This window comes from Acomys russatus, chromosome 15, assembly GCF_903995435.1.
Source record: "Acomys russatus chromosome 15, mAcoRus1.1, whole genome shotgun sequence".
Taxonomy (NCBI): Eukaryota; Metazoa; Chordata; class Mammalia; order Rodentia; family Muridae; genus Acomys; species Acomys russatus.
This window is the reverse complement of record NC_067151.1, coordinates 15,592,041-15,607,295: the sequence shown is the minus strand read 5'-3', so window position 1 is coordinate 15,607,295 and position 15,255 is coordinate 15,592,041. Positions and strand designations below refer to the sequence as shown.

The window sequence follows — 15,255 nt, the reverse complement described above, 5'->3', positions numbered from 1 at the left end:
CTATCTAGGCATAGCAGATGTTAAATTAGAAGACTAGACGAAGGTAGTGTGCATGTGTAAAAAGTAACAGAGCGTCTAGTCACGTAGGCAGCGCACGGCTAGCGCTCCTCATGCTCCGTATGCTTATCGTGACTTTCCTCCACAAAGAAAGAATTGTGGGGACACGTGACCAACACTGCCTCCTCCAAGACCAAGGTACCACAGACTGTAAGTTATGCTGATGTATGAAACTTTGATATGATGTGACAAAAATGTCACTTCCCCTGAGTGACCTTCTGACCCCCGTCAAAGCAGGTACGATTTAAATATGAAACATTCCAAAGGCTCTTGTGGAGAAGTCTTGGCCACCACATAGTGGAAGTACTATTTTGGAAGATGGTGGAAACCTAGGAGGTAAAGGTCACACCGGAGAAGGCAGGTCACTGGGATGCTGCTGCTGCTTCTTCTTCTTCTCCTTCTTCTTCTCCTTCTTCTTCTCCTTCTTCTTCTTCTTCTTCTTCTTCTTCTTCTTCTTCTCCTTCTTCTTCTTCTTCTTCTTTTCTTCTTCTTCTTTATTTATTCAGATTATATCTCTTAACTTTTATCCCCTTGCTTGTCTCCTCCCATTCCTCCCTCCCTCTTTTACCCTATTCCCCTCCCCTAGGTCTGTGACAGAAGGGGACCTCCTCTCCCACCATATGGTCACAGCCTATCAAGTCTCATCTTGGTAGCCTGCCTATTCTTTCTCTGAGTGCTACCAGGCCTCCTCACCAAGGGGAAGTGGTCAAATATGGGGCACCTGAGTTCATGTCAGAGTCAGTCCCCGCTCTCCACACGACTGTGGGTAATATCCTGTGGGATGGTGCTTCTAAAAGAGTTTTGTCCCCGAGATTTTCCTGGTTCTTTGCCAGGTTAAGCTAACTCCCCTCAGACTGCTGCTGTAGTAACTCTGGTGGCCACCCTACCATTATGTCTACTTCATTAGCCCAATGTCTACTTTTAGCAGCCCCAAAGCCCCAGATACATTGACTCATGAATCAAAATATCTTTTCTCTATAAAAATCATTTCATTCACAGCAACCAAAAATTGACTAACAAAGGAACTGGTAGCAGAAGTGGGATCTTAGATGGGACTCCTCCTGTAGGCAACATGGTTCCAGAGCCTTTGGCTGGTCTGCAAGGGCTTGGAAGTCTTAGCGACATGGGTGAGAGATGACCTAGAGTGTGCTGAAGGACCAGAAGGCTAGGGATGGGGATAGAGACAATGGGACTAGTTAGTAACCCAACTGAGAAATAGACTAGGGGACATTTATGTCACATCATAGCAAAGAACCATATGTGCTTTGTTCATATCCTAGGACTTTGTGGGAGGCTGACTTTAAAGATAACGGAGGCACTAGCAGGACATGCCAGTGTGCTGTGGTTAATTTCTAAGTATGGCCTAATAAATATTTATTATTATTCCGATGGCATTTTCTAACCTGCTAACAATCAATAAAAACACTGACACTTGATGTATTTTATAATAAGCCCTTACCGGGGGCAAGGCAGATATTACCTCCTAAGCCATCCTCCAATAACTCCCAGTCTCCATCTCATTCTATCTGCTTCTAATAATGTCTGTCTGGTCTAACTCCCACCCGTAATCCCAAAATACTTGCTCATGTTCTCCATGGCTTTCCATGAGGCACTTCAGAGTCCCTTCTCTGCGTCACGTGGCTCTATTCCTACCCCATGGGGATCTCCTCCATCCTCTTCCCTGTCTCTTCTTTTTCCCCCAAGATTCTCTCTGTCTTCCAAAGCCCAAGAACCTTAGTTAGCCACACCTAGCCCATTTGCCTGCCCAGGCATGCTGGCTTTTTATTGGTCAAATAGAAATAACTTTTTTCTAGTTGTATCCATCTTTATTAAAGTTATTTTTCATAAACAATCATGGCATTTCAGGCAGCACGTGGGCAGACAATCATTAACAGAATACAAGAACTTCCAAACTCCCCTCTTGTATAGACGACCAACATCAGAAAGCCACTATAAACCCAATGAAATCTCCATTTAATGCTTTGGAAAAGTCGAAGTAGCTTAGTGTGAGGGTTGATATTTCACACTAAGGATGCTGTTTAACAACTTTTCATAAGCCGACCCTGACTTTCAGGAAATGAAATGAAAATGGCAGAATTGTCAATCTGAATATCCACAATCTTTTATAAAAGGAACCACCACTCTTCTGAGGACACTCAATGATGTCAGTGCAAAGCCCAGATCACTCAATAGACAGAAAAAAAAAAAAAAACCAAAAAACAAAAACCAGTTTTTTGGGGGCAAGTTCCAATAGGTCTCTGGTTTTAAGGGAGTTAAGTCAATGTTGATGGTAGAAGGTGGGGGGCAGGGTGTTGAGGATACAAAAATGAACTTAGAGTTTTCCCATACCACAAGACATTTTGTACCATGGTGGCCACAGATGTCAACACCACAGTGTCTCTTCTGTGACCCAATAGGAGTCTTTTAAAATTATCAGGGAAAGATATTTTGAATCATCAGTCCAGCTTAGGAGACATTTTGTTAGTGACACTTGTTGCTTTTCCCACAAAAAAATGAAGTGTTCTGTGTGCTCCCATCATAGCTTACAAAAACAAAAAGTAAGACAAAATTCGGCTTTTATAAAACTTCATAAAAAATAATATTTCAAACTGTACAGTCACCAGAAGTACACAGTTCTCAAAAATGCACACACGTCACTTGGCATCTCCAGCACCTTCGGCTTTCTGCGCCTGGTCTGTTTTGGTGTCTCCATTTTTTTTTTTTTTTTTTTTTTTTTACGCTCATCATCTTTTTTGCATCCTTACCGGCATCAGCTTTCCTCTTCTTCCCCTTGGGTACCTTCTCTCCCGTCTTAGGCTTAGGCTCTGGCTCTGGAGGAGCAGGTTTAGCAGGCAACCTTGCAGATCTTCTCTGTGGCTTGTCCTTCATCTTGGCTTTATCTCCTTTAGCTTCCCCTTCGGCTTCTCTTTCGGGCATGGCAGTGGTGGGGGACCTCAGTGCTGAACTCGGGGATACAGTGGCACGTGGGTTTGGTCCATCCGGGGGTCCTTCTTGCTGCTTCTTCACACTGCTCCAGGATTAACTTTTTAGGCAAGGTCACATAACAATACTTGGGACACAAAGACAGCAAGTAATCATTAGCATCAGAATACATCAGACCAACCTCCAACAATTTCTCTTTTCTGCCTAAATAAAAAGGCCATTTAAAAATAATATACAGTAAGAACATTGATAAAAAATTATAAAAACCAATAGGTAAGATTTGCATACATAATGTCTAGTCAAAAAGTATTTGGCAATCTTGAAGAAAATATTATTTATCCTATCTTGGTGAGTCTAAAGTTCTGAACCTAAATCAATCTTTATCCCTCTTCACGTCTATCAACCTAAAAACATCTATCTAGACCTAAAATCATCTTAACTCCTAAACAACTAAGCTTAATCGTAAAACTCAACTATCTGGTCTTCAACCCCATCAGAGACTTGAGAAGGAATAAAATTAATTACTTGAATAAATAAGAAGCACAGGTTAGCAGCTTCCAAAATGAAAAAAAAAAACAAAAAACAAAAAACAAAAAAAACCAACAGAGACAGTTTGCTGCCTGAACAGTCCCCAAAACTCTCTATAACATTGGAGCATCATCTTCAGCCTTCTGGCCCATTATATCGGACAGACATATTTGTGAGGCAGGAACTATTGAGGACTTGCTTACCCTGTCTTGGCAGAGTTTGGCTGTCGACTCAGCCTGCATCTAAGCTTCCTTATTTCAGGCAGAATTCTGTCTGTGGCAGAAACAAGGGCATTTTTGCCCAGTGGCTTGTTTGCTACTTTTGAGGCCGTCTCCACAAGGAGGTTTTTTTGATGCCCATTATCTTTTTTATTTTATTTATTGGGGGGGGGGAGCTCATCATCTTATTTAAGGTAAGCTGGGTGCTTCCAGGAGTTGATATGTCTCATTGCCAAAAAATCTTTAAAATAGTTTTTAAATGCCATATTCTGTAGGTTTCTGAGGCTTTTGAAGACTTTTATTTATCTATTTATTTTATATAACCTATATGTAGAATCATATCTATCTGTTAAACCCAGGATGTGTATTAATGTAAGTCTTACTGTATATTATAAAAAATGGCGCTGAATACTGTTAAGATTCTGTTTCAGTCTGCCTACCTGTGATGCCATGGCTTACCTGCCACGGGGGTATAGCCCTGCCCTGGACCATATAAAAGACACCCTCCACGTGGCGCTCGCCCTCTACCTCTCTACCTCTACTTCTCTATCTCTTCCCTACTTTCTCTCTCTCTCTCTCTCTCTCCTGTCTCTCTCTCTCTGGGGTACCCCTTCCCCCTTTTTTCTTCCCCCTTCCATGCTCATCTAATAAACTCTGTATAACATAGTATCTGCCTGGTACCTTGTATTCTATCATCCGCCTTAATCTTTAACTTTTATATGAACAAATACACCTAGATATTGATTACATCTGCAGCTCTGGCCTTTCCGTTGAGGTTGGAAGTATGCGCCAGCTACCCACTTTCATCCTCACTGGGCTGCTTTGCTTCAAACCCATCTCTCACTCTTTTCTACTTGGTTAAGTGGCACTCACCTCCATCTACACTTATTTCCATAGTGCAAAGTCATCCTTTTTTTTCATATTTCTCAGAATTAGGCATGTTGTTTCTTGTTGTCAATCTGATTATTTACTCCTTAAACAGCTGCTCTTTTAGTGGCTTGTGTATGGATTCTCTAGTTGGCAAATTCACTCTTTATGGAATTGCCTCGCACGTCCATGCAGGACCTTGCAAGCTTGCTCCTCTGTGCCTTGCAGAGTTGCTGCAGGAAAGTGAGATTCTCCCTTCTCTTGCAGTGTTCTTCTTGTGATGGGTTAGTCTCTCTCTGCCAGTTTATTAAGATACAAATGGCAAAAATTATATATAACTATGGTATATGAATGGTATCTTGATGTATATATTATGAAACAATTGCAGAAAGACTATTAACCTATCTATCATCTTAACATTTTTATGATTTAAGATATTTTCTGTTAGCAATTTTGGAATCTCAATTGTTATTAACTATCTGAATTATCTTTTTAAAAAATTATGTAACTACCACTTGGCTACTTAACTCCTTTCCGTGGCTTTATTTATAATTTAAGTACAGGTATAGTTATTACTGCTACAATGCTTCCTTTTGAAAAGTCATTGTTGAGGACTAATTAAGCATAAAGTAAGCTTCGTGCTTGCTTTTGTGTGAAAACTCTAGGTGACTGCAGGAACCAAATGAAGATCCACAAAGGCAGCACACATCTTGGCAAGCTCTCCCATCCAGCTGTGAGGAGTTATACCCCTCCATGGCAGGTGTGACAGGCTTTCCACCCCCTTGCAGATACCGCCCCTCCCCCATTCTCATCTCACCATAACTAACAGAGCACTTCTTTGACACTTAGATCTTCCTTAAGGTAAAGTTACATTACACTATGTAATTAAGTACAAGGTTTCAGAGTGTGTTGCATTTAAATCCCATAGTTCTACACAGATCTGAAGTTTCTTATTGAATTAAATGCATATGTTGTCTTACAGTTCAAATATGACCCAATTCCCTCTTGCTCGAGTATTTAAACACTTGGTCCCCAGTAGGTGGTGTTGTTTGGGGAGAGTGTGAAATATTGAGGGCATGAGGCCTTGTTGGTGGATATAGAGGTGTGGGGTAAGCTTGAGGATTCTAGGCTTTTCCACTTACACTTGACCCCTTTGGTATTGACACGTGGAGATGTGAGCAATCTGTGCTACAAGCTCATGCCACCACATGCAGTGACACCGTCTACCATACCGCTTTTCTTGCCATGGCAGACTGTATTTCCTGAATACTAATCCAAAAATAACTGATTTTGAGATGGAGCTCAAGTCTAAGTTACTCCATTCTGTGAAGAGGAACGGTTTTGCAGACTATGCCTTGCCCTGAAAGACTCCATTTTCAAGGCAGCTTTTGACTTTTCTTTGGAGGCAGATAATGATTTTGCCCCAGAAACTGCACCATCCATCAGGTACCACCCCTGCAGCACAGATTGATGAATGCCTCATTTCCAGGAGTAGAAAGGATGTTCCCTTTAGGTTTATTGAAAATGTATTGAGATCATAGGGGCATATTAAAATCAGGGAAGCCAGACCAGAAAACATCAGATTCCAGAACAAGGAAAGGCTGTGTGCAACTTCCTCACTTAGACCCATTAAGCTGTAGCACTGGGACAGCACAGCTCCACCAGCTGGTTATCTGACACCCAGTGTATCAAGGACCAATAAGCAAAGAACCCTCAACTGTCCTTGGGCTTCAGGTTGGCTCAGTGACCATCTGTTGACACTAACATCTTCATTGCCATCTGCCTGTCTGCTTGGTTGCCTATTTGGACCTTGAACTGCTCAAATCTGATTCTGATCTTACCCTTCCCAGATGAATTCAACTCTGCATCTTTGCTCTCAACATCTCCACATCATCATCTTCCTTTAGGCTGGACTGGGTTGTTGTGTCAATATAGATCCTATTGCACTTCCCTCGTCCCACTTCTTAAAACCCTTAAACTCTTCTATAGCCTCTTTAACTTGTATTTGTTCTGTAACCCATACGCATGCATATGTATGCATCTGATTTACCGTGGGATGTGTAATGGGAGTTACTATTAGCAACTAAGGTTAGAATAAAAGAACTTTAATTCGCCTCCAGCAGATACCAAGGTAGGTGAGATTATCTGGCAAATTGCTGCCTTTGAAACCAAATGTGCATTTGTGAATTTATTTTATTCAATACATTTTGGCATTGTGCAAAGATAAAATTTGTTTGTCTATGTTTCTGGCACAGCACAATCAAATACATAGTCATAGTGATAAGAAAAGTAAACAAAGCATGCTGTATAACAGCCCAAACAACATCGTAAGTTCTTACTTACAATGTGTGTGCTCTGCTCACTCCTGCCAGTCTTTCTTTGGCCTGTGAGCATTGGTCACAGAGGCCTGTCTTCATCTCAGGATCTTTGTTAGACCTGTTCTTTCTTTCCAGACCTTATTTCTTCAGTTCTCATGACAAGCTCTGCTTCTTCCTTCAGCATTTATGCTGACCGCCGCTCTCTCAGATGGCTTCTCCTATCCTCTTCAACCTCTGCAACATCCCAATCAGAACATCTTATTGTGTGGTAGTAGCTTCCTCCAAGGTTAAAAGTACTTGCTCAACTGAAAGATCCAACCTAACTCTGTTTTAAAGCGGGGTTCAGAAAAAAGACAGGCCCTGAGAAATTCCACCCTGCAGAGCTGATGGTTTTAGCGTGCACAAACAGGAACTCAACCCCACTCGCCCCTACCCCAAAACAATTACCTCTGGGCTGAGACATGGTTTTAGAACCACTGAATAGAATTAAAGGTCATGATAGATTGTTACAAATCTGCCTTCAAAAAGTATAAAAACTCAGTGCTTTTGTTACTCAGGGTCGTCTCTCCCTCAGGTGCAGGTGGACCCCATTGCGTTGGACCAATAAACTCCCTCTTACAATTGCATTGAACCGGCCTCTGCCTCTCATTCAGTTGCTTCCTGGAATAGACTCTTCCGATCCGAGTCTCACACAACGAAGTTCATAGCAACTCTATTCACAACATCCAGAATCTGGAAACAACCTAGATGTCCCTCATTCGAAGACTAGATAAATAAAATGTGGTGCATTTAAACTATGGAATACTATTCAGCTATTAAAAACATGGAAATCTTGAAATTTGCAGGTAAATGGATGGAACTAGAAAAGACCATCTTGAGTGAGGAACACACTCAGTTACACAGAAAGTACACACAGAAAGACACACATGGTATGTACTCACTTGTAAGTGGATATCAGCCCAACATAGATGTCCTCTGTGAGACTCCACCCAGCAAACGATCAGGACAGATGCTGTGACTCACAGCCTGACTCTGGGCAGAGTGGTGAGAATTGTATGGAAGAGTGGGGGCATGGAAAGACCCAGAAGAGCCAGGGGCTCCACAGAGAGACCATTAAGGCCCCCAGATCTGGACCCAGGGGGCCCTGCACAAAGTGATGCACTAACCAAGGACATTGCAAACAGAGACCTTACACTCCCTGTTCAGATCTAACCAGTGGACAGCTCATCCTCCAGGGCTACGTCAGGAGGGGGAGAGAGCAGGGACTGCTTCTGACATGAACTCTAGTACCCCAATTTTCTCTCTTCCGCTTGGTGGGGAGGGCCAGTGGGCACACAGAGGAAGGGAAGCAGGCTATCTGGATGAAACCTGATAGGATGTGGTCAGATGGTAGGGGAGGAGGGCCCCTCCCTGGGAGAGCTCTAGGGGAGGGGAATAGGGTGGGAAAAGGAGGGTAGCATTGGGAAGATAAAAATGAAGGGATAACAATCTGTATGTAAGATGAATTAACTATAATAAATAAATAAGAAAGCTTAAAAAAAGCCTTTCATCTTTGAGGGAAACCTCTTAAGACAGGACATTTATGGGGGAGTTGAAACAACAACATGTTCTAAATGGAGGTTAGACACTGCAAGGAAGTTTATTAAAACAGAAAGTAAACAACTCAAAATTGCTTCAGGAAGTTCCTGAAACTGACTAGATTAATTTTATTCTTTCTTCCTTAAGAGTAACCAGTGATGACTGCTGAATCTTAGATGAACCAAGCTGCACAGAAGACTGAGAGAAGCCCAACCACCTCGAAGAAGCAAGGACCAGCCAAGCAGCCTGGAAGCAACAGAAGCCTGTGGAGCTGCCTGGAAGAGGCTCAGACCTGCTGAGTCATGGAAAGGATGCTCTCCAACCTGCTGAGCTGCCTGCAGGCTGTGCAGTGGGCTCCAGGTCCCTGGCTTTGTGAGCTGTCACCCATGCTGTGGTGGGCTTTGCTGATGCTGCTGTCCTTGAGTCATTTCTGCTTCTGTAAGTAACCCCTCAGCCATATTTCTGTAAGAAGTGCCAATAAAACTCATTGGATCACCAAGTTCGACTTGTGATATCCATACTTTGGTGTGTCATCAGGTCCCTCTCTGGGGTAAGTACACATTTGTTCACATCTCCCCAGGAGTAGTGTCTTACAACATACCTCCTTCTGTTGCACTTGCTGCAATCTGGAACTATCTGAAATACAAGGTTCTTTCTCCATTTATTAAATATCAGTTATCAGGAGTATTTTGGGTAAGTACACATTTGTTCACATCTCCCCAGGAGTAGTGTCTCACAACATACCTGCTTCTTCCTTCTGTTGCACTTGCTGCAAATTATCTGAAATACAAGGTTCTTTCTCCATTTATTAAATATCAGTTATCAGGAGTATTTCTTTATCTCCATGAACTTCAGCAAGGCCAAGTACACAGAGGGTACAAGACATGCACATTCTGAATAGGAGATAAGGCTCTATAATAAATGTGTGACAAGATATCTCAATGTGGGTTTTAAATCTATGAACTCAAGACAGAAAAAATTCAATCATATATTCTGTTTTCCAAACTTTCATCAAGGGACTTAAAACATTTCAGAAGAAATGGTTACTGGGAAAAATGAAATTCCATGAATTTCAATGGATTACTAGAAATAGACTTATAATTGATGTTAAGTCAGGAGAAAACAAAGTGACACTATGGTCCACTGGCTACTGTTCAAAGTGAAGCTTACTGATGTCTGGTGATAAATGGCACCTTTAGCCTAAGTTGAATCTCCACTTGTCCAGTACATCAGCCCACTGTGGTGGTCACTTCCCAGGCAAATGTGACTGAAAGAACCATCACATTAGTTTTTTTGGCTCATGACTACAGATGTTATGGTAGGAAGGACCTAATGGATGCTCTTGCAGTCTCCCTTCTGCCTTAGGATGACAAATGATGTTCAGGCCCCTCAAGGAACTGCAGGAGCCTTGCTGTTTTCAGTGACCTGTAAACTGTAATGCAGCAATCCCACTGTTAGAGCGCGAAAATAGTGGTCACTTGTCTAAGAGGCCAGATCCCAGCCCTGAAGAGGTCAGGCCGTGCCTCCCTGTCTCTCCTGGGACAGAAAACCAAGGAGCAGTTGATGGTTTTAAGTTACTAATACTCTGTATTGACTGTAACACGGTCTGCACATGACTTGACAGCAGCTCTTCATTTCTCGTACCTGGCTTGCCTATGCTTTTTGACACGTATGCTATAAGGAATGAAATCATGCAATGGAAAACTTCCCGCCAGACACCCAAAACTTCTCAAAAGCTGGAATTTTCTTTGTTCTTGATATTTAACCTCTGGATTCTCTCTGAAGAAGCTTTCCTGGCCTTTCTCTCTCTCTCTCTCTCTCTCTCTCTCTCTCTCTCTCTCTCTCTCTCTCTCTCTCTCTCTCCCCCCCCCCTTCTCTATTATTTTCACTGTTAATGAAGCCCTTTTCTGGGCTTTGAGGGGACTCCTGTCCTCCCCTTTAAGGCTCCCAGCACGCTGTTCTTTTTGTTCTTGGCACTGAGCTAGAAATTCCCCAGGGATAATTTGCTCAGGCAAGTTCTCCAAAGGCTGCTCCACGAACAACAAACATCTCTGGCTTCTTCACCACCACCCCCTCATGGTTGTCTCCCTCCCCGCATCTCTCATCCTCACTCTTAATGAATCTCCTCTATAGGTTTAACCAGACACCTCGCCTTCCTTTCAAGACTTCTTCATGTTTAGACTGACATATTATATTGTATTTAATGGTCTTTTTTCCACTTCGAGGACTGATCATGGGTTTTGAGGCTCATTGCTAAGAGGCAGTGTTAATCCCAATGATGGTTTTGTGTGTGTGTGTGTGTGCATGTGTGTGTGTGTTGTACACAGGCTCTCTCCCCTTAAGGGGGTGGGGGCTCAAGAGGTCATCCTTGGATACGAAGAAGACAGGATTCCCATAACTCAGGGGTAGGGGGGTTTCCAAATGGGGGATTTGGTGGGCAAAATAGGTGGTGACAGGAGCAGAACACAAGCATAAACAGTTAATCATATGACCTTCCAAAACAAAGGCATAGCTGCAAGATAGTCATATCTTGCATGGTCGCATATCAAGATAGTCATTATAACAGGAAGTCACAACAGGGTAGTCATAGGTGGTCAAAATTACCATTTAAAGAAAGGTAGGGTTTCAAGATGGTTATTACACTTTTTGGAAAAAAAAAAAAAAGATGGTTGTCATTTCCTGGAGTAGGCAATACAGAACCATTTGTAATTAGGTTGCTGGTGGAGCATAGCCCAATCCTCGAGAAACAGAGGTTTAACGGTAAACAGCAATGTCTTTACTATAAGATGACTTTTAAGCCTAAGATGGTAACTACAGAAGTGTGTGTGTGTGTGTGTGTGTGTGTGTGTGTGTGTGTGTGTGTGTGTAAACCAGAGGTAGATATCAGGTGTCTTTCTCTACTGTTTTTTAATAGGGTCTCTCACTACAATTGGATATTTCTGTTTTAGCTGGGAAAAAGTTTCTCCATAGAAAACCTCAATGGTGTCACACTGGTTGACTCTGATGAGCAGGAGGTGGCAACGGCGTTAGATGCCATAGTAAGTCACATGAAAGCTGACCAACAGATTCTGAAGCAAGCATTTAACCAAGTTGACTTACTAGCTTGGTAAAAATTTCTGGGATATGATCTAAAGTGAAAAATGATTTTTTAAACTTTCGTATTAGTTCAAGTGACTATTGCTGTGATGAAACACAGTGACCAAAGGGAGGTTGGCGAGGAAAGCCCATCGTTACAGGCAGTCAGGCCGGGACCTGATGCAGAAGCCATGGAGGAATGCTTCTTACTAGTTTGCCCCTCATGGCTTGCTCTGCCTGCTTTCTTATAGAACTGAGGACCAGCAGCCCAGAGGTGACCCATCCATCATGAACTGGGCCATCCCACATCAATTATTAATTAAGACCCTACTAATTACTAATTAACACCCCACAGGGTTGCCTGCTTATAGTCCGAATATTATTGGGAGTGAATATTATTGGGGGCATTTTCTCAACCAAGGTCACTTCTCTCAGATGTCTCCAGCTTGGGTCAAGTTGACGTATGGATTAGCCAGGGCCACTTCATACCATTGGTCAATAAGTCTTATGTTAAGTGGATTTCTGTTGTGGGCTACTAATATCATACTGAAGTGCTTAGGACAGTGCTACTTAATAGCCAGTAAGCTGGCAGCAAGATATCAGGAGAAATTTCTGCATCTGTGAAGCTTCCCTTTCACTCACGTTTTACGGAGCAGCTTGAGAAAAATCATGGGAAATGAGAACACAGAGCCTTTGCAAGTGCCAACTGCAGAATAATAGGGCAGAGATCTGAAGCTTTGTACCTTTCCTTTAGATATCTCGGTTTCTTCTGACAGGTGCTCTAAGCAGAAGTCTAAAGTCACTGGACATCATATGACAAGGTGCCCTAAGGTTTCCATAAAAAGCTTCATGTCTCTATGGTGCCATAAGCTTAGTTATGTGCCACAGCAGCCATAAGGTTAGGAACGAGCCATATAGCAACTTGTTTTCAAAGAGAAATGGAAGGGAAGGAATTGGACTTGCACTCTTCCAGTAGGTACATGAATGCTCCTGGGCCAGACCCCTCAGCAGACATCATCACTATTTTCAGATATTGCCCTTTGTTTCATCCTATGCCTGTGGTTTCACAGACAGTCCCCTGTGCATTTATGACCGTGACGCAGTATACAGTGGCAGCTTCAACCAGTGGCAATGGATGGGGAGGAGGAGAGAGAGATGCTTTGATGGCGCTGAGGTGGGTTTCAGGGGGGAGGATGTGGAACTCTTCACATTTGCACTTCTGCTGAGGAAGTCTCCCTGCTCTCTGTGAGCTGGCAGGAAGCTGGTCCCAGTTGACTCTCCCAGGGAACGAAGAGAAGACCTGACTTTATAACATCGTCCATGGGTGTGTGCTAGGGTAGCATAAAGTCTAGCCATAGGGCCCATGCTCCGGGGTATTTAGGAGACTGACTATAACTCAGTCAAGGACTTCAGGGAAATGGAGAAAGTTTGTCCACCATCTCTGTCCCTGCTGCTGTCTACTAAGGACTCTGAATATCATGGCGTGTGGCTGCGTCTCTTTTGCCTTAGGTTTACATTTTCTATCTAGAACTACCTGCCTGCGATTTTATTCTTCCCAGAAGAGGTCCCGGTTATAGCTGTGACCTCTAAGTTAAAGTGACAGGGCCATAATTTAATGGTGACAGACTAAACAAATCCTAGGCCTGGTTTAAAGATGGTTGCGTGGTTTACTGACACTGATCGAGTGTCTGCAGTATCGAAGTCAATGTTCTAAAGTATTGAGGTGAAAGGAAATGCTTCAAGTAGGCGGAACTTAGATTGCATTTGGGTGCACACTCCGTCTGTGTGGGAAGGCGGGCAGCATCAAAGCTCTGCAGTGCTCCGTGGGTGGCTCCTAATGGTCTGGCAGCCTGGATGATTGATGACAAGAAGGTACATGACAGAGGTTTGTTTTCTAGACTTCTAGAATAGACACATCGCTGAAGATATTTGTGCCCACACGAATTCCATCCAGTAAAGAACTTCAACTGTGAAGAAGGCCTTTTGTACCCGAACAAGAAGATTATCTCCTGCGGGTGTCTGCCAGCCAACATCCCATGCCAACCTCCAAGACTTCCATGATAAGCTTGTGCAAAGCAACCGTGGTGGAAGCGATGGAGGGCTGGATTCTACCTTCCTGAGTTACCGTTACTGCTGTGGCTCCATCCTGTAAAGAGTAGAGGGCAAACTCGAACCTTGACAGAGCATTGCTCTCAGCTGGATGTAGCCAATCACCACCTGTCTTGTCCACCATGAGACAGAGAACACGTGACCTCACCAGAGTACATATGCTGAGTTGTTCTGCCCAATTTCTTCTGGTTAGGTAAATGACCTCACAGAAAACCACCTCTGATGTATTGTTCTGCCCAATTTCTTCTGGTTAGGTAAGTGGCCTCACAGAAAACCACCTCTGATAGTACCAAGCATGATATTCACAGGGCTGTATTTTGTCATCCAGGTCACTGGCCAAACACAGTGGTGTGTTTGATGATGTGAGTCAAGGGACATTAAGCCAAAAATATCATGGTTCCAACATGTAGGATCAGTGCCCTATAAGAAAAATTTCAAGTCTCCTGTTTTCCTGCTGTATCAGCGTTCCCCAGATATGTTAAGGAACACTTCACCGGGTGACCGGCACAATGAGGCTGGTTCCTGTTACAAATTCTCCTCTTGGTCCCCCCAAACCCCCCATCCGCTCGACACACTCAAACACAGCAGTGAATTTTCTCGTGTCATTGTACTTGCTTAAGCATCTCATGACCCCAATAAAAAGCATCTCCCCGGAGGGGTCCCCTCTTGCTTTGTGCTTGGCTGAGTATATTACTTGGGAGCGTTGATCATTCACATGGCGCCCTGCATGATGAGCCATATATCTCATCTTTAGGACCCATGAACATAATATATTCATTAATTTCCATAAGCCTCTATACATGTAATTTCCATACCAGTGCTGGAGTGATTCTCAAAGACCCAACAAGGAGGATTTACTCCATACTTATAACACAAGCAGAAAGCCTGAATCATCACTGCTCTCCAGAGGCTGGGGACATGGACCCAGGAAATGAGGGGATGTAAGTGGAAATGGTTCCTTTTTAAAGCCTGTTTACAGATTCTCGCATTTCCTTTCCTCCGCTGGGGTTTGCTGGTTTGGGGGACTGGGTGATCGAGGGGATCACAGCAATGGTCTCATAATGCTATTGAGTCAGGAGGTCATGCTGGGTGTTCTGTGGTGTTCAGTAAACACAGAGCAAGGCACAACTCATAAGCTTTGGCACTGACACACACATCAGACAGCTTATAGACGTACAGACTAACTACAGAGAGATGGAAGACACAGGGAGAGAGGTGGAGAACTCAAATTTGGGCTTTCTCTTAGTCAAAGTAATGCAGGGGGAATTGCTTTATTTTCCTTAGTGTGAAATGAACAGTTCCTCAGAGCTTAGATTTAATAGGTTAGCTGGCACATTAATGTCACCACTGGCTTTCACACAGGCTTAAAATCTTAACCTTTAGCCCAGCAGTCTTTGTAAATCTGTATTACCCATTAAACGTCTATTATTTGCACCTGGGTCTTCCCACTGTCAGCCTGTTAGAGAAATCTTCAATCGTTTCATCTGGTTTCTCAAAAAAAAAATTAATAGATATAGCTGACCTGAATTTTTAAAATTTCAATCAGGATCATTAAAAATGAA

The 15,255-nt window shown here is 43.1% G+C and overlaps 1 pseudogene; it reads right to left on the bottom strand.

The window, feature by feature from the left end:
- Positions 1-2,711: 2,711 nt before the first annotated feature.
- On the bottom strand, positions 2,712-2,994 carry LOC127198890 (non-histone chromosomal protein HMG-17-like; annotated as a pseudogene).
- Between the last annotated feature and the right edge of the window lie 12,261 nt (positions 2,995-15,255).